The sequence below is a fragment of the Bufo gargarizans genome, chromosome 1 (assembly GCF_014858855.1).
Source record: "Bufo gargarizans isolate SCDJY-AF-19 chromosome 1, ASM1485885v1, whole genome shotgun sequence".
Classification (NCBI taxonomy): Eukaryota; Metazoa; Chordata; class Amphibia; order Anura; family Bufonidae; genus Bufo; species Bufo gargarizans.
Window position 1 is genome coordinate 318624950 of NC_058080.1, and position 23528 is coordinate 318648477.

A 23528-nucleotide genomic window follows, 5' to 3' on the forward strand; every position below is an offset into this window, starting at 1 on the left:
CAAGAAAGGCAGAGTTATATAAACTGCTTATGACCAGCCCTAGCGCCACGGCAGTGCAACCGGAGGCGTCGGCCATCCAGTTGTCCCTGGTGCAGCTGCAGGCGACCCTGAATTCCCTGGTGGACTCGGTAGCGGACGTGCGGGCTAGAGTTTCGGAGCTTGAAGCCCGGCCACCTGTGGTACCCCCGGCTCCCGTTCCGCTGATGACCCCATCTACATCAGGCTGGCTGGCTACAGGTACGCCAAGACCCATTCCACAGGTGTCCCCCTCTCACTTCATCCCTGATAACCTTAACCCTGGGTTCACACCTGAGCGTTCCTCAAACGCGCGTTTGTGTCGCGCGTTTTTATGCGCGTTTTTTGTAATAGTAAACGCGCGTTTGTGTCATTGACTGCAGTGTCCTATGGCCACAAACGCGCGTCAAAACGCCCCAAAGAAGCTCAAGTACTTGTTTGAGCGTCGGGCGTTTTACAGCGCGTTCGTACGCGCTGTAAAACGCCCAGGTGTGAACCCTTCCCATAGGGAAGCATTGGTTTTCATGTCTTAAGCGTTTTACAGCGCGTTTGAACGCGCTGTAAAACGCTCAGGTGTGAACCCAGGGTCAAAGAGACATCCTGGCGGGGAAAGATGTCAATTTGGCATCAATCCTCATTGCCGCTCAAGATGTGCCCGAGAACCGGGTCATCAACTGTGGTGATGTGTCGGTGGTCCTTCGGGCCAAGGATTCACGGCTCAACCGCAAGTTGTCCATCCCGGAATTTGTCCTGGCCTTCAGCCTCTTCAGGGACATCGTTTGCACCGCACAGCCAGAGAGAAGAGAGGAGCTGGACAGCTATTTGTGCCTAGTCACTGACTTGGGGCACAAATACGGTGGGTCGGCCTTCTATGACTACCACCGTTCCTTTGCAGCTAAGGCAGCGGCAGCCCTGGCCCAGTTCCAGTATGTCACCAGCTGGTCCTTGATTGACACCGAACTTTTCTGCCGCCACTTCGCTGGCCTCAGGGCTCCCAACTGTGCGACATGTCAGTCGATTTTCCACTCCTCTGAATGGTGCCCCAATACCGCGCACCCGTCTCAGGACAGGCCCATCCCGGGGACCTCTGGATCATTTCCTTCCAACCCCTCCACAGACAAGCTCGGCAGACCCATTGTCTACCTGGGGAAGAGCCAGGTCTGCAATAACTTTAATTCAGGGGGGTGCTCTTATGCCAGCTGCCGATCGCTCCATGTCTGCTCCCTGTGCTTCAGGGCCCACCCACGGTTCGCCTGCCCAAAGAAGTCTTCCAAGGGTTCCTGACTAGCGGACATCAACGTGGACCTCTTGGCGGCACTCCTTCGCGATCACCAGGATCAAAACTTCGTGGCGTTCTTGTTGGCAGGCTTCCGCAAGGGGTTCCACACAGGGCTCATCGCTCTGCCACAGGTGCCCTGGGAGGGCAAGAATCTGCTGTCCGCCACCCTGGACCCACCGGCAACTAGCGAATTGCTCCAGTCGGAGGTATCCAAGGGATTCCTCATAGGCGCATTCCCACGCATCCCGTTTTCCTCATGGCGCATTAACCCCATCGGCCTGGTAGCAAAGAAGCACACCAATAAAAAAAGATTAATTTATGATCTGTCCGCCCCTCATGTGTCCGGTGTTCCAAGCCTCAATTCTCTGATCCCCTCAGAAGAATTTTCCATGCGGTATTCCTCGGTGGACGACGCCATCCAGGCCATCCTGTCGCATGGTAGGGGCGCTTGGCTTGCAAAAGTAGACATTGCAGATGCGTTTAAACTCCTTCCCATCCTGCCGCAGTTATGGCAGTTCTACGGTATTGAGTGGGCCGGCCAGTATTTTTTCGCCAACAGGCTCACGTTTGGATCCAAGAGTAGCCCGTGGTTATTCGACCAGCTGGCCAAGGCGCTACATTGGATCCTGATCCATCACGGGGGCCTCCGGTCGGTCATTCACTACCTTGACGATTTTCTTGTTGTCGAGGATCCACAGGGCGGGTCCGGCATACTTTCCGTCCTCCTCGAATTGTTTGCCAGTCTGGCTGTTCCGGTCGCGGAGTCTAAGACTGAGGGTCCGGCCACGAGGGTATCATTCTTGGGCATCGTCCTGGATTCGGTTCTGTTGCAAGCCAGCCTACCAGAGGAGAAACTCGCTCAGTGTCGGGAGGTCATTTCCCATGCGGCAGCCACGGGATGCCTCACTAGAGTCGAGTTGCAGTCTCTTCTGGGGCGGCTCAACTTTGCCTCCAGGATTATGCCCCAGGGGAGAACCTTCGTGTCAAGGCTACTCCAGCTTCTTCCCTCGGCACCCGAACAGGACAGCATCATCCGTTTGGACGGCCAGGCCATGGCGGACCTGGCTATGTGGGAGTTCTTCCTGTCCCGGTGGAACGGTGTCTCCTTTTTCGCGTCACCTTGGTCTTCCTCCTGCCAGACTATTTTTTCAGACGCAGCGGCATCTTGCGGCTACGCTGCCATTTGGGGTTCCCAGTGGCTAGCGGATCGTTGGCCCAGCACCATCTTAGAGGAGGCTGAATCCATCCGCACCTCCTCTTTGTTGGAGCTATACCCCATTGTGGCAGCGGCTCAGGCTTGGGGCCACCTCGCCGGTGATGTTTGTGACAGATAACCAGGCCTTGGTCGACATATTGGCCAAGGGCAGAGCCAAGTCCCCCAAAATCATGGCGCTGTTACGCCAGCTGGTTTGGCTGGCCCTGTCACATAACTTCCACGTGCATTGTAGCCACATCCCGGGGGAGAAGAATATAGCAGCCGACGCGCTGTCCAGATTTAATTTCGAACTTTTCTTCCAGGTAATGCCGGAGGCCGAGCCACGCAGATTTCCCACCCCGCCCTTCAGTTCCCTGACAATGGGCTAAGCATACTCATCGCGTCAGCAAGGGACCTGGCGCAGCAGTCCCTTGCCCCCAACACGGCCAGGAACTACCTTTCAGGCCTAAGAACCTTCCAGGAGTTCTCATGCCTGCACCCGCAGGCTGGCCTGGAAGACATTCCCTACGTCATGGCCTTCATCGCCCATTGTCACCACCAGTCACACCTCTCCTACAACACCATTAAGTTGTACCTAGCGGGCGTGCAACACCACACCATGCTCCGCAATCCGGGGGGCGGGTCCATTCTTTCTGCACATGCGGTCAAGGCCACCTTGCGAGGGGTCCAGAAGGGTGGGCCCAATGCCCAGTCCCGCAGACAGGGCATCACGGGGGAAATGTTCCGGAAATTATCTTCAGCCCTGGATGGTGCTCCTTTTGGGCCCTTTCCCAGCTTGGTCATCAAAGCTGCCATGTACTTAGCATTTTATGGCTTCCTTAGGCCGGGCGAGTTCACGTGCGGTTCAGCGGGACGATGCAGCCTGCACAGAGAGCAGCTGGTGAGGGGGATTGACCATTACGCGCTGAAGATAATTACCACCAAAACCAGTCAAACTGGCCCCCCGGTGGAGGTCCAGTTCTTTCCCACTAGCAATGAATGGTGTCCGATACAGGTATTTGACCGGCTCATCCTCGCCCTCCGGGAGGAGCCACCTCACAGCCCTCTGCTACCCCATCTGAAGGGAGCTCTCACCACGGCGCAATTCATCGGCCACATCCGCACGGTGGCGGCTGGCTTGGGATTGGACTCAGGAGCGATATCCGGTCATTCCTTCCGCATTGGTGCCGCCTCCGCGGCTTCCCAGCGGGGGGTCCCCGCCCATGTCATCCGGGAAATGGGGAGATGGCGTTCGTCTTGCTTCGCCAGGTACATACCTAACCCGCAGGTGGAGATTTCGCTGGCTTTTCGGTCTTTGGTGTTATAAGGTAATAAAGTCTTACACCTTAACTATTGTTGTCATTTTTGCCCCCTTTTAGGCTACTCTCATACCCGGCTCCAGGCACACCCCAGCCGGTTTAGGTTCCAGGCAGGCACTCTGCCCTAGTCTCGTATTTAGCCTCGACCACAAATATATATATATATATATATACACATACATACATACATACATACATACATACATACATACATATACACACACACACACACCATACACACAGTACAGACCAAAAGTTTGGACACCTTTTCATTCAAAGAGTTGTCTTTATTTTCATTACTATGAAAATTGTACATTCACACTGAAGGCATCAAAACTATGAATTAACACATGTGGAATTATATACATAACAAAAAAGTGTGAAACAACTGAAAATATGTCATATTCTAGGCTCTTCAAAGTAGCCACCTTTTGCTTTGATTAATGCTTTGCGCACTCTTGGCATTCTCTTGATGAGCTTCAAGAGGTAGTCACCTGAAATGGTCTTCCAACAGTCTTGAAGGAGTTCCCAGAGATGCTTAGCACTTGTTGGCCCTTTTGCTTTCACTCTGCGGTCCAGCTCACCCCATACCATCTCGATTGGGTTCAGGTCCGGTGACTCTGGAGGCCAGGTCATCTGGCGCAGCACCCCATCACTCTCCTTCATGGTCAAATAGCCCTTACACAGCCTGGAGGTGTGCTTGGGGTTATTGTCCTGTTGAAAAATAAGTGATGGTCCAACTAAACGCAAAGCGGATGGAATAGCATGCCGCTGCAAGATGCTGTGGTAGCCATGCTGGTTCAGTATGCCTTCAATTTTGAATAAATCCCCAACAGTGTCACCAGCAAAGCACCCCCACACCATCACACCTCCTCCTCCATGCTTCACGGTGGGAACCAGGCATGTACAGTCCATCCGTTCACATTTTCTGCGTCGCACAAAGACACGGTGGTTGGAACCAAAGATCTCAAATTTGGACTTATCAGACCAAAGCACAAAGTAATGATGGCCACTCGTTTTTCTTTACTTAGAATTTGTATTATGGCAAGAAAAAAGCAGCTAACAGTCTATTCAGTAGGACTATCAGCTGTGTATCCACCTGACTTCTCCACAACGCAACTGATGGTCCCAACCCCATTTAAAAGGCAAGAAATCCAATTTATTAAACCTGACAGGGCACACCTGTGAAGTGAAAACCATTTCAGGTGACTACCTCTTGAAGCTCAACAAGAGAATGCCAAGAGTGTGCAAAGCAGTAATCAAAGCAAAAGGTGGCTACTTTGAAGAACCTAGAATATGACATATTTTCAGTTGTTTCACACTTTTTTGTTATGTATATAATTCCACATGTGGTAATTCATAGTTTTGATGCCTTCAGTGTGAATGTACAATTTTCATAGTAATGAAAATAAAGAAAACTCTTTGAATGAGAAGGTGTGTCCAAACTTTTGGTCTGTACTGTATATATATTATTATTATTATTATTATTATAATAATCCCGTCACACACACACACACACTTTCAGAATATGGAGACACTAAAATAAAAAATAAAAAACAATGCTTTATTATGCAACACTGAAACAAACAAAAAAAAGTTGTCATATTTGGTATTGTCGCATCTGTAACAACCTGCTCTATAAAAATACTAGGGATCGACCGATTATCGGTTTTACCGATATTATCGGCCGATATTCAGGATTTTGACCGCTATCGGCATCTATTTTGCCGATATTCCGATAGCGTATGGGGAACACAGATCGCGCTGCTGTCAGCGCTCTCCGTGTTCCCCTCAGCAGCACAGGGGAGAAGGAAGCAGTGTCTCCTCCCCCTGTGTTGCTGCTGCCGCCAATGGGAGGACAGGGGACAAGAGAAGGGGAGGGGCTGTGGCCACTGCGCCACCAGTGAAGAGAAATCTCTTATTCATTCTAATTTCAAATTGAACAGGAGGCGGGAGCTGGCTGCAGAATGACATAGCCGGCTCCCGACCTCTATGAGCAATAGCTGCGATCCGCGGTAGTTAACCTCTCAGGTGCCGCGGATCGCAGCTACCGCTCAGAGGTCGGGAGCCGGCTATGTGATTCTGCAGCCAGCTCCCACCTCCTGTATATGAATGAATGAGAGATTTATCTTCATTGGTGGCGCAGTGCGCCCACCCCAAGCCCAGTATTAGACATTGGTGGTGCAGTTCCCCCCCCCCCCCCAAGTATTAGACATTGGTGGCGCAATGCGCCCCCCCTCCCCCCCAGTATTAAGCATTGGTGGCGCAGTGTGCCCCCCCCCCCCCAGGATCCCCTCTCCCCTGCTCCTCCGATTGGTTACCATGGCAGCCAGGACGCTATTGAAGCCCTGGATGCCATGGTAAGCTCCATGCTGCTGTGTGCACAAAGCACAGAGCAGCAGGGACAGTGTGAGCTCCTATTCACCCTGATAGATCTCAAGGGTTCTAGTCACTAAGGGGGCTAAAAGTTAGTTTAAAAAAAAACAAAAAAAAAAAAAAAACACCAAAATATTAAGTATAAATGAAAAAGAAAGACTTACCCAAAAAACAAAAACTACACATTAACAATAAACATTAATTTCAGATTTGTGTAGGATTTTTTTTTTTTTCTCAAATGAAAATTCCCAGAATATCGGTATAAATTATCGGCTATCGGCCTGAAAGTTCACAAATTATCGGTATCGGCCCTAAAAAAATCTATATCGGTCAATCCCTAAAAAATACCACATGATCTAACCTGTCAGATGAACATTTTAAATAACAAAAAATAAAATCTGTGCTAAAACAGCTATTTATGTTACCTTGAATCACAAATCGTGTAATATAGAGCAACCAAAAATCATATGTACCCTAAAATAGTACCGACAAAACTGCCATCTTAACCCATAGTTTCCAAAATGGGGTCCATTTTTTCAAATTTCTACTCTAGGGGTGCATCAGGGGGTCTTCAACTGTGACATGGCAACTTAAAAGTTATCCTAGTGAAATCTGCCCTCCAAAAACCATATGGCGTTCCTTTCCTTCTGCGCCCTGCCGAGCGTCCGTACAGCAGTTTACAAATACATATGGGGCATTTCTTTAAACTACAGAATCAGGGCAATAAATATACAGTTTAGTTTGGCTGTTAACCCTTGCTTTGTTACTAGAAAAAAAATGGATTAAAATGGAAAATCTGCCAAAAAGTGAAATTCTGAAATTTCGTATACATTTTTCTTTAATTCTTGTGGAACACCTAAAGGGTTACCAAAGTTTGTGGAATCAGTTTTGAATATCTTGAGGGGTGTATTTTCCAAAATGGGGTAACTTTTTGGGAGTTTCTACTCTAGGGGTGCATCAGGGGGTCTTCAAATGTAACATGGCAAATTAAAATTACCCCAGTGAAGTGAAATCTGCCTTCCAAAAACCATATGGTGTTCCTTTACTTCTGTGCCCTGCCGTGTGCCCATAGAGCAGTTTACAACCACATATGTGGCGTTTCTGTAAACTACAGAATCAGCGTAATACATATGAAATTTGTTTGGCTATTAACCCTTGCTTTGTTAGTGGAAAAAAAAAAAAAAGAAGATTAAAATGGAAAATCTGGCAAAAAAGTGAAATTCTGAAATTTCATCTACATTTCCCTTTAATTCTTGTGGCACTAAAGGGTTAAGAAAGTTTGTAAAATTAGTTTTGAATACCTTGAGTGGTGTAGTTTCTAAAATGGGGCAATTTTTGGGTGGTTTCTATTATATAAGCCTCACAAAGTGACTTCAGACGTGAACTGGTCCTTAAAAATTGAGATTTGCTTCTAAACTTCTAACGTTTCCAAAAAATGTCATTTACAAAATGGTCCAAACCTGAAGTAGACATATGGGAAATGTAAAGTAATAACTACTTAAGGTGGCATCACTATCCATTTGGAAAAGCAGAGATATTGAAATTTAGAAAAATTGCTAATTTTTCCAAACTTTTGGTTAATTTGGTATTTTTTTATAAATAATGAAATATTTTGACTCAAATTTACAACTGTCATGAAGTACAATATATGACGAGAAAATCTCAGAATTACTTGGATAAGTAAACGCGTTTTAAAGTTATCACCACATAAAGTGACATGGTAAAGAAGCATCAACCACCTGGGGCAGCGGCACAGGCAGGAAATAGTCAGGGACACGCTAAACGTCTGGCCCTGTCAACCTTGCGGCAGGCGGACACTTCTTTACCTGCAGAGACAGCCCTCACAAATGAGGAAGCCTGTTGATGAGAGGATTCGCTCATCTCTACTGCACACCAGCGTTGAGGCTTTTATCAGGAAGTCTAGTAGGGATTTGGAAGTAAGAGTAGTCCGAGGCAAACTTACTCTATCAGCGATCACTATGATAATGGGAGTTCCAATATGACTGTCAGTCTACTGTCCTGTATTTACTGCATCATTTCATTACAGGACAGAAGACCAGGTTAAGGCTGGAATCAGATCTCTATGATGTAGTGAGTTCTTCTTAGAAAAGCAGCTGTAGGAATGGAAAAAGCAGCCATCACACAAACAATTGTTTCCAGACTATTCACGCCTGTGAGACAATGGCCTAAAAAGGAATGGCTAGTAACACTGGATTAATGGTTTTACCAAAGATTAATAATGCATGATGGAACTGGAACAAGATATTTTCCTTCCAAATGTATAGTACAAATCTGAATACAAACAATTAGGCCCCTTTCACACGGGCGAGTTTTCCGTGCGGGTGCGATGCGTGCGGTGAACGCATTGCACCCGCACTGAATCCTGACCCATTCATTTCTATGGGGCTGTGCACACGAGCGGTGATTTTCACGCATCACTTATGCGTTGCGTGAAAATCGCAGCATGCTCCTCTTTGTGCGTTTTTCACGTAATGCAGGCCCTATAGAAATGAATGGGGTTGCGTGAAAATCGCATGCATCCGCAAGCAAGTGCGGATGCGGTGCGATTTTCACGCATGGGTTCTAGGTGACAGTCTATTCACTGTATTATTTTCCCTTATAACATGGTTATAAGGGAAAATAATAGCATTCTGAATACAGAATGCTTAGTATAATAGTGCTGGAAGGGTTAAAAATAATAAAAAAGTTAACTCACCTTCTCCTCCTGTTCGCGTAGAGGCCGGTCTGTTCTTTAGCTGTGGCTGAAGGACCTTTGATGACGTCAGATCACATGCTCCATCACCATGGTGATGGACCATGTGATTGGAGCATGTGATCTGACGTCACCTCAGGTCATTCAGTCCACAGCTAAAGAACAGACCGGGATCTACGCTAACAAGAGGAGAAGGTGAGTTAACTTTTTTTATTATTTTTAACCCTTCCAGCACTATTATACTAAGCATTCTGTATTCAGAATGCTATTATTTTCCCTTATAACCATGTTATAAGGGAAAATAATACAATCTTCAGAACATCAATCCCAAGCCCGAACTTCTGTGAAGAAGTTCGGGTCTGGGTACCAAACATGCGTGATTTTTCTCACGCGAGTGCAAAACGCATGACAATGTTTTGCACTCGCGCGGAAAAATCGCGCATTTTCCCGCAACGCACCCGCCTCTTATCCGGGCAAAAAACATGACGCCCGTGTGAAAGAGGCCTTATGGCTTAATGAACCATTCCCATGTCAGACATTAAAGGGCTGTGTTACAACAGCAAATGGCATTTATCATGTAGAGTAAGTTACTACAAGCCACTTACTAATGTATTGTTATTATCCATATTGTCTCCTTTGCTGGCTGGCTTCATTTTTTCCTCACATTATACACTGCTCGTTTTTATAGTTCGGACCACCCTGCAATTCATCAGTGGTGGTCATGCTTGCACACCATAGGAAAAAGCACCAGCCTCTGGGACCATAGCAGTGCACATAGGCCAGGGCTTTTTCCTATAGTGTGCAAGCACGACCACCTCTGCTGAATTGCAGGGTGGTTGTAACCATAGAAATAAGCTTTGTATAATGTGATGGAAATATGAATCCAGCCATCAAAGGAAGCAATAAGGACAATCACAATACATTAGTAAGTGCCTTGTATTAACTTTCTCTACATGATAAATGCCACTTACTGAAGTGAGACAACCCCTTTAAGGGTATGACCACATGGAAATTTGTCATGGATGTGGCATGGCTGTGTTAAGTTTGAGCATTGCGAGGCCAAAAGGACCACCTCTGGCTGCAACATCCTGGTGAGATGGATCAGGGGAGTCCGGTTCTAAAGATAGGTGCAGGTCCCAGAGGTCTTAACCCCATCTATCATACATTTATGGTATATGTTCCATTAAGGATTCATGCACACGACCGTATGCATTTTGCGGTCCACGTGCATTCTGTATTTTGTGGAACGGAACAGCTGGCCCCAAATAGAACAGTACTATCCTTGTCCGTAATGCGGACAATAATAGGACATGTATAACAGATAGGGCGGCTCTCCACTGGTTTTCCGGTAGCAGGTGCTCTTGCCCAATTTGACTCACCCTCGTCAATAAATGGATTTAAAATGTAGAAAAATAGCGGGCAGGCACTCTATTTATGGGTTCATGGAAAGGCAGTTTTTATTATTTAAAATACCATAAAAGATACCAATATAACAACAATGAAATAGCAATAAAATGTATAAAAATTAATAACAATCTCAATAGAGCAGCAATTAATGACAATATCAATTGAGAAATGGCAATTGATGGATAGCAGCAATGTTCGCAACAATTATGATGAAAGATAGCAGAAAGTCTCTATGGTTGGTTTGATAACAAGTCCATATATCAATCTCCCTGTATAAACCACTATTTAGTGGGGACCAGGTATATAACAATGTTCTTAGTAGTTACAAAATTGACAGCGTTCAATCGTTGGAACATTGCGATGTTACAGCAGGAGGAGGGGGAGGGAGAGCAGGAGGCGTCACAGCGATGTTACAGCAGGAGGAGGGGGAGGGAGAGCAGGAGGCGTCACAGCGATGTTGCAGCAGGAGGAGGGGGGAGGCGTCACAGCGATGTTGCAGCAGGAGGAGGGGGGAGGCGTCACAGCGATGTTGCAGCAGGAGGAGGGGGGAGGGGTCACAGCGATGTTGCAGCAGGAGGAGGGGGGAGGGGTCACAGCGATGTTGCAGCAGGAGGAGGGGGGAGGGTCACAGCGATGTTGCAGCAGGAGGAGGGGGGAGGGGTCACAGCGATGTTGCAGCAGGAGGAGGGGGGAGGGTCACAGCGATGTTGCAGCAGGAGGAGGGGGGAGGCGTCACAGCGATGTTGCAGCAGGAGGAGGGGGGAGGGGTCACAGCGATGTTGCAGCAGGAGGAGGGGGGAGGGGTCACAGCGATGTTGCAGCAGGAGGAGGGGGGAGGGGTCACAGCGATGTTGCAGCAGGAGGAGGGGGGAGGGGTCACAGCGATGTTGCAGCAGGAGGAGGGGGGAGGGGTCACAGCGATGTTGCAGCAGGAGGAGGGGGGAGGGGTCACAGCGATGTTGCAGCAGGAGGAGGGGGGAGGGGTCACAGCGATGTTGCAGCAGGAGGAGGGGGGAGGGGTCACAGCGATGTTGCAGCAGGAGGAGGGGGGAGGGGTCACAGCGATGTTGCAGCAGGAGGAGGGGGGAGGGGTCACAGCGATGTTGCAGCAGGAGGAGGGGGGAGGGGTCACAGCGATGTTGCAGCAGGAGGAGGGGGGAGGGGTCACAGCGATGTTGCAGCAGGAGGAGGGGGGAGGGGTCACAGCGATGTTGCAGCAGGAGGAGGGGGGAGGGGTCACAGCGATGTTGCAGCAGGAGGAGGGGGGAGGGGTCACAGCGATGTTGCAGCAGGAGGAGGGGGGAGGGGTCACAGCGATGTTGCAGCAGGAGGAGGGGGGAGGGGTCACAGCGATGTTGCAGCAGGAGGAGGGGGGAGGGGTCACAGCGATGTTGCAGCAGGAGGAGGGGGGAGGGGTCACAGCGATGTTGCAGCAGGAGGAGGGGGGAGGGGTCACAGCGATGTTGCAGCAGGAGGAGGGGGGAGGGGTCACAGCGATGTTGCAGCAGGAGGAGGGGGGAGGGGTCACAGCGATGTTGCAGCAGGAGGAGGGGGGAGGGGTCACAGCGATGTTGCAGCAGGAGGAGGGGGGAGGGGTCACAGCGATGTTGCAGCAGGAGGAGGGGGGAGGGGTCACAGCGATGTTGCAGCAGGAGGAGGGGGGAGGGGTCACAGCGATGTTGCAGCAGGAGGAGGGGGGAGGGGTCACAGCGATGTTGCAGCAGGAGGAGGGGGGAGGGGTCACAGCGATGTTGCAGCAGGAGGAGGGGGGAGGGGTCACAGCGATGTTGCAGCAGGAGGAGGGGGGAGGGGTCACAGCGATGTTGCAGCAGGAGGAGGGGGGAGGGGTCACAGCGATGTTGCAGCAGGAGGAGGGGGGAGGGGTCACAGCGATGTTGCAGCAGGAGGAGGGGGGAGGGGTCACAGCGATGTTGCAGCAGGAGGAGGGGGGAGGGGTCACAGCGATGTTGCAGCAGGAGGAGGGGGGAGGGGTCACAGCGATGTTGCAGCAGGAGGAGGGGGGAGGGGTCACAGCGATGTTGCAGCAGGAGGAGGGGGGAGGGGTCACAGCGATGTTGCAGCAGGAGGAGGGGGGAGGGGTCACAGCGATGTTGCAGCAGAAGGAGGGGGGAGGGGTCACAGCGATGTTGCAGCAGGAGGAGGGGGGAGGGGTCACAGCGATGTTACAGCAGAAGGAGGGGGGAGGGGTCACAGCGATGTTACAGCAGGAGGAGGGGGAGGGAGGGAGAGCGGGAGGCGTCACAGAAGATTATGAGGCGGCGCTGAGGTCGGGAAAGGAGGAGCTGGGCACGAACGGCGGCGGGTGCGGGCGGCAGCTTGGATCCATTTACATCCCCTTGGGCACCTTATTTTTATGAATGACAGGTTAGTAATAGCGTATTTTTAGCAAAATGAGCCTACAGATTACATTTATAAGACCACATTAGGAATGGTTAAAGCTCCCTGAACATAACCATGTTTTTATCTGGAGGGGGTGAAACCTGGTGACAGAATCCCTTTAAACGGAGACTAACCCCAGCCATGAAAAAGAATAGACTCAACTTTGTGAAACTTCATCAATCGTGGACTGTTTAAGACTGGAGTAGAGTTCCCTTTTCTGATAAAGCAACTTTGTGTCAATTTGCATCACGTCGACAAGGCAAACACTATGATGAAAATTACATTGTGAGCACTGTGAAACATCCCCCAAGTCAGATGACATGGGATGCTACAGTATGTCCTCTAAGACCTCTTTATCACGAGCCAGTTTTCTATCCAGTTTCGATGTGTGTAGAAAATGCATAGTATTCAGACTGAATCCTGACCCATTCATTTCAAAAGGTCTGTGCAGAGGTGGGACTCGCATCCAACAGACAATGGGGGCATATCCTAGAGATGCCCCCATTGTCTGTGATGGGAATACCCCTATAAGTCAGATGGAAGTGCACAGATGCACACTCATTATACATGATGAAGCTCCAGGCCACAGATCACAGCCAGTAAAGGACTACCTGCAGAGAAACATCAATGTGCTTGATTGGCCGAGTAACAGTCCTGACCCAAACCCCATAGAGACTTTGTGGACCAAACTGAAGGACAAGGTTACAGAAATACAACAAATTCTCAAACTTACTGCAATAAAAGGCATTTCATGGTAGAGAGTTATAAAAAAAAAAAAAAAAAGGTGGCCATACAAAGGACTGATTTCAGACAGTTTATGTGCTCAAAGACAGTAGGTCTTAATTAGGGATGAGCAAATTTCATGTGATGAAATTTGTTTGCGCTTCGTTTGGTGGTAAAAGCAGAATTGCTTTATGGATTCCGTTACCACGGACCATAACGCAATTCTATGACAGAATGCCATTCTGTCATAATAGAAGTCTATGGTCTGCATAACAGAGCTGTCCCGTTTCCGTTATGCAGGGAAGTCCTCTCCAGCATAACGGAAACAAGACGGATCCGTTATGCAGACCATAGACTTCTATTATGACGGCATGAATAATTGAATGCCTCTAAAGGCATTCCGTCATAGACTTGTGTTATGGTCCGTGGTAACTGAATCCATAACGCAATTCTGCTTTTACCACCAAACGAATTTCAAAATATGAAATTTGCTCATCTCTAGTCTTAATATGTAATATCATTTGTTGTAATATCTCAGAAGAAGAATTGGTGTTTGTGAAATATGTAACTTTAAATAAAATACCAGGTGGTCTTAAACTTTTGCAAATGACTGCATGTGTGTAATATATGAAAAAAAAAAAAAAAAAAAATTAATTGTATTTCTTCGTTATAAAATCTATAGGCTGACCAGATAGGCAAGGTCTACGCATTTCGACTCTACGTCTTAATCATGACCATGAGTCGAAACGCAAAAGTGCCCGATTTTATGACGTTTTGAAGCCAGAATTCTGGAGCGCAGGCATGATAAAACCGAGACTCCGTGTTTACACTATGCATGTCCGTGTCCTAAAAAGTAGCGTAAAACATTCTAGGAGAGACTGTGAAGACCTGTACCTACAGTATATACATACACATATCTATTTCTATACACACACACACACACACATATGTATCAATCAGAACAGTAGAAAAAACCCAGCAGCAGGCTCAGGATAAAATCCAATTTCTTTATTTCTTCATTATAAAATCCATAGGCTGACCAGATAGGCAAGGTCTACACATTTCGACTCTACGTCTTAATCATGACCATGAGTAGAAATGCATAGACCTTGCCTGTCTGGTCAGCCTATTTCTTCACTATAAAATCCATAAAGAAATTGGATTTTATCTTGAGCCTGCTCCTGGATTTTTTTCTACTGTTCTGATTGATACACATGTGTGTGTATAGAAATATATATGTGTATGTTTATACTCTAGGTACAGGTCTTCAGTCTCTCCTAGAAGGATTTACATACATAGTGTAAACACTGAGGCTCCAGAATTCTGGATTCAAAACGTCATAAAATCAGGCACTTGTGACTTTTTGGACTCCAGTTTTGAAATGTGGGTGGGAAAGTGGGCGTGGTTAGCTATGTTAATGAGTTTCACCCCAGATTTATCATTAAGACTTTTTTTTTTAAAGTCTCAATCTCACTCCAATAGGAGGATGGAGTACGAAAACTGGAGTAACTTTTCTATATAAAAGTGTTAGGTTTAAGGATAATGCAAATTTGTTAAAGAGGACCTTTCATCAGTTTTGACATAGGCCAATTATGGTATTACCTTGTAGGGCGGCCTTCACTGATGCCATGTGTGTGTTCCCCCCCCCCCCCCCCCCCCCGAATAATTTGGCGTGCTGTATTATAATGATACAGTCTTCTGTTGTGGTGTCTCCTTCTCCATGGCTGTGAGCGTGATCCAATCGGACCGCACATAGCCAGGGAGAAGGAGCTCAGGTTCTTGCGAGATTTCTTCTCCCTGGCTGTGAGCGGTCCAGGGGGCGGGGGTTTTAGAAAAAACACACACCACACAGCATCAGTGGGGGCCGCCCTACAAGATAATACCATAATTAGCCTATATCAACATACTGAAGTGGCTAGGTTTGCCACACACATATCAAAGACTGGGTTCATGCGTTAATTTTACACTCTACAAGACTGAGGGCATCCCTATGCTAGTTTCACGAACAGATGTTGTATGCCACACATCCCATCCCCTCAGCCTGGGAGATAACCCCATTAACATTGTATCTATTGTGTTCTATGGAACAATACCCCCAGAAAATTATACATTTTCCAATCACAAACTGGTTACAGGCCACACATCGCCTCCCCTCAGCCTGAGGGATAACCCAATTGACATTGTAGCCATTGTGTTTCTACTGAACAACCAGACGAATTCTCAGCAGGTCACTGATTACTTTTAGTCTTCGGCTACTTTCACACTCGCGTTTGGTGCGGATCCGTCTTGTATCTGCACAGACGGATCCGCGTGAATAATGCAAACTCTTGTATCCGTTAATAACTGATCAGTTTGCATTATTCATGAAAAAAAAAAAAAAAAAAAAAAAAAGGATCCGTCTTGACTTACATTGAAAGTCCATGGGGGAAGGATCCGTTTTCAATTGCACCATATTGTGTCATTGAAAAACGGTCACCCAAACGCTGCAAGCTGTGTTTTAGTGACAGTCTAAAAAAACGCAACGGAGACCAAACGCAGCCAAATTTATGCATTTTGAACAGATCCTTGTCCATTCATAATGCATTGGGGCTTAACTGATCCGTTTTGGGCCGCCTGTGAGAGACCTGAAACGAATCTAGCAAGCGGACCCAGAAACGCCAGTGTGAAAGTAGCCTTACAAGTAATGAACCATAAGGGAATAGCATTGTAGGTTAAGTTTTCCACAGAGTCCACCAGGGGAAACCCCTGGAATGCCATTATGGAAACCCCTTGCATGGGGACTTGTATATAAAAGGTTACATTACAATAAAAGAGTGGTCAGCCAAACTGTGTGTCGGCCAGTTCTTCCATTATACTTACGCTACCTGTATCTTGTATGCTGGATAAGACTACCAGCGGAGATACTTCGCTGCAATGTGACATTTGATAAATGTGGTATAAAGTTCTCCAACACAGAATGCAAATATTCCCCTCATGATAAATTTCCTCCTGGCGGTTTTCGGCAGTAGAGTGGTGTGCAGAAAATCCATAGCATGTAGGCTAGGGCTACTCGGTGACAGAAATGTCACGCAACATTTTTTATAATTATAAATCGAAGTTGTATTTTTGTGTTACTGACATGTCGCAGTTGCGGCATGTTGCAAGTTGAAGTGCGACACCATTGACTTATTATCAAAGCAAAAGGTGGCTACTTTGAAGAACCTAGAATATGACATTTTCAGTTGTTTCACACTTTTTTGTTATGTATATAATTCCACATGTGTTAATTCATAGTTTTGATGCCTTCAGTGTGAAGCTACAATTTTCATAGTCATGAAAATAAAGAAAACTCTTTGAATGAGAAGGTGTGTCCAAACTTTTAGTCTGTACTGTAGCTTGACATGGTGCGCAATTTAAGGCCCCTCTCACACGAGCGAGTATTCCACGCGGGTGAAATGCGTGATCCAAATGCTTGCACCTGCACTGAATCCGGACCCATTCATTTAAATAGGTCTGTGTACATATGCGTTGTTTTCACACATCACTTGTGCGTTGCGTAAAAATCGCAGCATCTTCTATATTCTGCCATTTTCACGCAAAGCTGGCCCCATAGAAGTGATTGGGGCTGCGTGAAAAATCACATTGCATCCGCACTTGCTTTTTCATGGACTGTTGCTAAGAGATGTTGTTTGCAAACAGTCAGTTCTTTATCACGCGCGTGAAGAACGCATTAAATCGCATTGCACCCGCCTGATAAAAACTGAACGAGATCGCATACTAAACTGAATGCCCTTGCTTGTGAAATCACGCATTTTCCACTGAACGCATTCACAACGCATCTGGACCTAATCCGTATCGCTTGTCTGTAAGGAGCCTAAATCTGTAGCGTGTTAATTCGCAATGCAGAAGGTGAAATCTGCGGTAAATCCACAGTGTTTCTACACAGCAAACTTTCAGCCAGATACACTGTACTCCAAGTCAGAAACCTATATACAGCATCAGCGAGCGCTGCAGGGAACCAGACTACATATGTAGGGCCAGCTTTCTGTGCTGACTGTTGACTCCTTTGCCAATACGCCCATTATGCCATTTCTGAACTACTGCCCAGTAGTGATAATGAAGTAATTACCACATTCATTTTGACAGCAGGCTGCAAACAGGGGTGGTTTGGAGTGTAGCCTGTTCAAAAACCTGAAGCTCACTAATCCCGATATTACGCTGCGCCACCTTCCACATCGTGGTGCTCCATGCCTCCAGCCATGCTGTAAACTGCAGCACAGCTCCAGCACAATGGCCCCCACCTGTCATTACATGATAATATATCCTAGTAATGTGATGGGAAGAGTGCTTTAAGGGTGTGTGTGTGTATATATATATATATATATATATATATATATATATATATATATATATATATATATATATATATACTACTATACACACACATACACACACATACATACATACACACACAGTCTGTTCCCCTATCTTCGGATTGCGATGCCAGTCTTGTGACCCCCCCGTCCGTAGCCTCCAGTGATTCTTCTGTACATGTCTTGTCCACTGGTTTGCTTCTGCATCTTTCTTCCTGCAAAGTTTCCACCCCTAGTGCTCTTTGCTGGTCCTAGAGCTAGGAACATGACCAGACATGGCCTAGGAAGAGGCTGCATCGCTCACTAGAAATCCATGGCCTCAGCTGATCGCCGGTGGCGCTTGAAGTCCGACCCCCACCAATCTGATATTGATGACCCATCCTCATCAAAATATGAATGCAGGAGAACCCATTTAACTACTTCAATACCTTCCGATTTTCCATTTTTATTTTTTACTTCCTGCCTTTCCAGACCCATAACTTATTTTTCCATTCACATATATGGGCTTGTTTTTTTACACCATTTAATATTGTATATGATGTATTGGGAAGCAGGAAAGAATTCCAAATGGTTCAATCAACCAAACAGAAACTACTAAAGTCCAGATCCCTGTATAGGGGTTGAAGGGTGAAAACCAGAGGACTTCCAGGATAACGCCCTTAGGACTAGCCCCAAGTCAAATCTGTTCGGTTTACACGAGGTTCCACACCCACTGCCTAACATAATTGTATAACAGTTCTGAAATACAGCTGCCTTAATTCCAAAATATAATATACAGTGTCCCTCTAAACACAATGGCCTCTGGTCAGATACAATATGTTCAACATACAATGGACTTTTCTGGGCCATAGTAAGCTGAAACAACTCCAATCACTATGGCCATTTTATTGGTAAAACCCCTTTAGTGGCTCGTCTATGGTACTACATGTTCTGTACTGCCCCTGTCAGGATGAGCTGCTCATTTGGACCCCAGGTGAACGAAGGCTTCTTTTTATTTATTTTTCTGGACCCTGAAGAAGCTCCTGGTCCCACCATACAAAGTCGCTTCCAGCAGCTATATCTGTCTGTTTTACGTTTTGTGCTTTGGAACCAATTACTGGCTTTGCATAGAGTTATGGACTCAAGTTACAATTGTTTCAACTTACAATTGTCGCCCCGGAACCAGTTAATATTGTAACTGAATGAAAATCTGAAGCTACCAGGCCTCATTTGTAAGAAGTGTCCAGACCACACAGAACTCCTCTTGCCTTTATCAAACTGCCCTGATAACATGGACTATATTTGGACGATTAGGGCCCCCTTCTGTGTAAGACAGTAGTGATAACTGAACTTCAGTTTTGTAAGTTCGGGTATATGCTGAATTGCGTTACGGATTCTATTAGGGATCGACTGATATTGATTTTTTAGGGCCGATAGCCGATAATTTATACCGATATTCTGGGAATTTTCATTTTTGAAAAAAAAATAAAAAAGTCCCACAAATCTGAAAATTTATGTTTATTGTTAATGTGTATTTTTTTTTGTAAATCTTTCTTTTTCATTTATATTTAATATTTTGGTGTTTTTAGTTTTGTAACTTTTTTTTTTTTTTTAAACTAACTTTTAGCCCCCTTAGGGACTAGAACCCTTGTCCTATTCACCCTGATAGATCTCTATCAGGGTGAATAGGAGCTCACACTGTCCCTGCTGCTGTGTGCTTTGTGCACACAGCAGCATGGAGCTTATCATGGCAGCCAGGGCTTCAATAGCGTCCTGGCTGCCATGGTAACCGATCGGAGCCCCAGCATTACACTGCTGGGGCTCCAATCGGAGGAGCAGGGGAGAGGGGATCCTGGGGGGGGGGGGGGGCGCACTGCGACTGGGGTGGGGGGGGCCCTATGCGCCACCACTGCTTAATACTGGGGGGAGGGGGGGCGCACTGCGCCACCAATGCTTAATACTGGGGGGGCTTGGGGGGGAGGCGCCATGCGCCACCAATGCTTAATACTGGGGGGGGAGGGGGGCGCACTGCGCCACCAATGCTTAATACTGAGGGGGGAGGGGGGGCGCACTGCGCCACCAATGCTTAATACTGGGGGAGCTTGGGGGGGGGGAGGCGCACTGCGCCACCAACGCTTAATACTGGGGGGGGAGGGGGGGCGCACTGCGCCACCAATGAAGCTTAATCTCTAATTTATTCATATACAGGAGGCGGGAGCTGGCTGCAGGATCACATAGCCGGCTCCCGACCTCTATGACAAGTAGCTGCGATCCGCGGCACCTGAGGGGTTAACTACCGCAGATCGCAGCTACTGCTCATAGAGGTCGGGAGCCGGCTATGTGATTCTGCAGCCAGCTCCCGCCTCCTGTATATGAATAAATGAGAGATTAAGCTTCATTGGTGGCGCAGTGGCCATAGCTCCTCCCCTCCTCTTGTCCCCTGTCCTTTCATTGGCGGCAGCAGCAGCAGCACAGGGGGAGGAGACACTGCTCCTTCTCCCCTGTGCTGCTGCTGAGGGAACACGGAGAGCGCTGACAGCAGCGCGATCTGTGTTCCCAGTACGTTATCGGAATATCGGCAAAATAAATGCCGATAGCGTTCAAAATCCTGAATATCGGCCGATAATATCGGTAAATCCGATAATCGGTCGATCCCTAGATTCCATTACCACGGACCAAAACGCAATTCCATGACGTAATACGTAACGGAATGCCTTTACATTCCCTCATAATAGAAAGCTAAGGCCAACATAACGGATCCGTCGTGGAATTGTGTTATGGTCCGTGGTAACGGAATCCACCATATACTCAAACCTGAAATTCGCTCATCACTATTAGACAGTTTAAATAAATCAGGTTCCAATAGGTTTCTGTTCCAAATGTGTTCATTTGTTTCACTAACTTTAGCAACCAGTAACCTTCCTAAAAACCATTAACAGAATTTTCGGTCAAAGTATTTCACCACATTTATAAGGGTTTACTCACACGTCAGTGATTTCCATCAGTGAGCCAAAACCAGAACTGGAGCCTCCACAGACATAAGGTATAAGGGGAAGATCTGCACCTGTTCAGGGTTTAGAGCCGCACCTGGTTTGGGCTCAAAATCACTGACCGAAGGCGAACACTGACGTGTGAATAAGGCCCCATGCACACGGCCGTTGTTCACGGCCGTGTGCGGGCCGTGGAACCGCGGCCTGGATCCCTTCCTGTGAGCTGGAGCGCACGGCGTCACTGGTTGCTATGACGCCGTGCGCTCCCTGCTGCCGCCGCAATACAGTACTACACTGGTATGATCTATACCAGTGTATTACTGTACTGTGCCGGCAGCAGGGGGCGCACGGCGTCATAGCAACCAGTGACGCGGTGCGCTCCAGCTCACAGGAAGGGATCCAGGCCGCGGTTCCACGGCCCGCACACGGCCGTGAACAACGGCCGTGTGCATGGGGCCTAAGGCCTAATAGCTGTGATTACACTGCACACATGGGGGGGATTTATCAAAGAGCAGTGATTTGTAACGTCTGGACCTTTGATAGCTCCTGCACTGCCTGAGGATGTGGGTCATTTATGATGATGAGGTAATAAATTCCCACCGGTGAATATGTCAAATGTATCCACAGGACCCATTCACCTGACAGGGGCTGAAAAGAGTATCCTTTTGGCCTTGGTTGGTCTGCTATAAATCTGAATACTATAGAATAGTGTGATTCCATACAAAAGCATCTGTATACCCCATGGGAGCCCATGGGAGCCCATAGGGCAGTGATGGCGAACCTATGGCACGGGTGCCAGAGGCGGCACTCAGAGCCCTCTCTGTGGGCACTCGCACTCTGGAAAAAGTCTATGGTGTACCAATATGCCTTAGACTTTTCCTGCCATTCATCAGCGCAGGCGCACTATGAACAGCACAGGCAGCGCACTGAATAAAGGCAGGCTATTATAGCTAAATGATAAAGTACATAGAGGATATACTATACTGGACGGTAGTATTCAGGGTAAATTGCCGTGCTGGCACTTTGCTATAAATAAGTGGGATTTGGGTTGCAGTTTGGGCACTCGGCCTCTAAAAGGTTCGCCATCACTGCCATAGGGCATGGATGCCACTGTGTGCTTATACAGCAGCATCTGTGAGACGGCGGGAAATTTTCCCATCTTGTACCTCCGACAGACCATTCAAGCACAGTGTGAACGCAGCCCAAAGTGCTCAAGATACAAAAAGCCGCAGGAGTTCTCATAGTTTTCGTCTCATATGTTCTCTATAGGTGTAACCGGCAGTCCTTGTCTGGACTAGAACTTCTGTAGGCCTCTAGATGAGGGTGCACAGCGCCCCCTAGCCCGACAGACCTGTATAGGGGTAGCTTCCTTGCAGGCTACCCTCCTCTTCCACATCAGATATAAAGGCATTACCACAGTGTATGGGGCTGTCAAGCCGTGCACAAAGTCTATGCGAGGCAACAACCCCAAAGCTGCATTTTATGGACCATGCAAGTGGTTCCTGACACCTGCCTGCCATGTCATTATACCGGTATTATTTACCTCAGTAGAGCAGTGCGCAGATATGGCCCCGACACAAGCCGCACTCACAGAGCACAACCTGGGGCAGGCTGGAAGTAAAGGAGCAGATACTCACAGGCTGAAAGCGCTCCTCGGAGAAGTCCTCGGTACAATGCTAGGAGGTGGCGGTAACTTGCTCAGACCCAAGACACCATTAGCCGTCCAGTCTCCCCAGAAGCCGCGCCATGCGCTCTCGGACCCAAGTTGAGGAGTCAGTGGCGCCGTCTCCCGCGCCTCACGGCTCTGTTCAGCGGCGGGCTGCCATTCACTGCCAGCAGGTAACGTGTAGTGCCCGGCTGTGGAGTCTCCGCTACTGCCCTGTCATGTCAGACCAAGGTTTCCTCACATGAAAGATAGGGAAGGCGTAAGAGCACTAATGTCCTCCCCTGGTAACCCCTCCCCAGCATATGAGTTGTCTCCAGCATCCTTCCTATCTTCCAACAATCCCGAAAAGTAATCTTGGAAAGGGAAAACTGTCTCGCCTTCCACTCGTGTCTTTATTGAGCTGGTCGTCCTCTCCTGCGGCTCCAGTAACACCAGTAAAGAATTGCTGCAGTCACACAAAAAAACCTGTTCCAAGCGAGAAGGTATATTTTCAGTTTTTCCTTTACTTTTCTTTCTTTTTTTTTTTTTTTTTTTTTTTTTTTTTTTATATTACTAAATGAGATGGGAACCTAAATCCAATGAATCTATCTTTAACCCTTTAAGGACCCTGAAATTTTCCTTTTTTTTGCCTTTTTGTTTTTCACTCCCCGCCTTCCCCATAGTCTTAACTTTTTTTATTTTTCCATTCACATAGCCTTATGAGGGGTTATTTTTTTTTTTGCGGGACAAGTTGTACTTTCTAATGGCACCATTTATGGTTGCATACCATGTAGTAGGGCGCGGGGAAAAAAATGGGGTAGAATTTGGGGGGGGACAGGGGGGGGGGGACGCAATTACGCAATTCTGATAACTTTTTATTTAATTTACTCCATACACTATGCGGTAAAATTTACCTGTTATCTTCTTTCTCCAGATAAGTACAGTTATAAGGATACCACACTTGTATAATTTTTCTTGTGTTTTAATACTGAAAGAAATTAAAACCTTTGATGGAAAAAATAAATTTGGAACCTATAACTTTTTTGTAGTTCTGTGTGAGGGCTCATTTTTGGCGGGACGATGTGTACTTTCAGAGATGCCAATTTGAAGTGTGTGCAACGTTTTGATCACTTTT

At 47.4% G+C, this 23528-nt stretch overlaps 1 protein-coding gene across 2 annotated transcripts in view; it reads right to left on the reverse strand.

Moving 5' to 3' along the window:
• PDE4C (phosphodiesterase 4C) overlaps nt 1-23528 on the reverse strand; it is a 1152632-nt gene that overhangs the window by 1085585 nt on the left and 43519 nt on the right. The window contains exon 1 of one of the 2 annotated variants that reach the window (XM_044305716.1): nt 22386-22686. The exons of the other annotated variant lie outside the window; for it this stretch is intronic. The gene's annotated coding sequence lies outside the window, so the exon portion shown is untranslated. Of the gene's footprint in view, nt 1-22385; nt 22687-23528 lie in introns of those variants that run through there. 2 annotated transcript variants of the gene reach the window in all.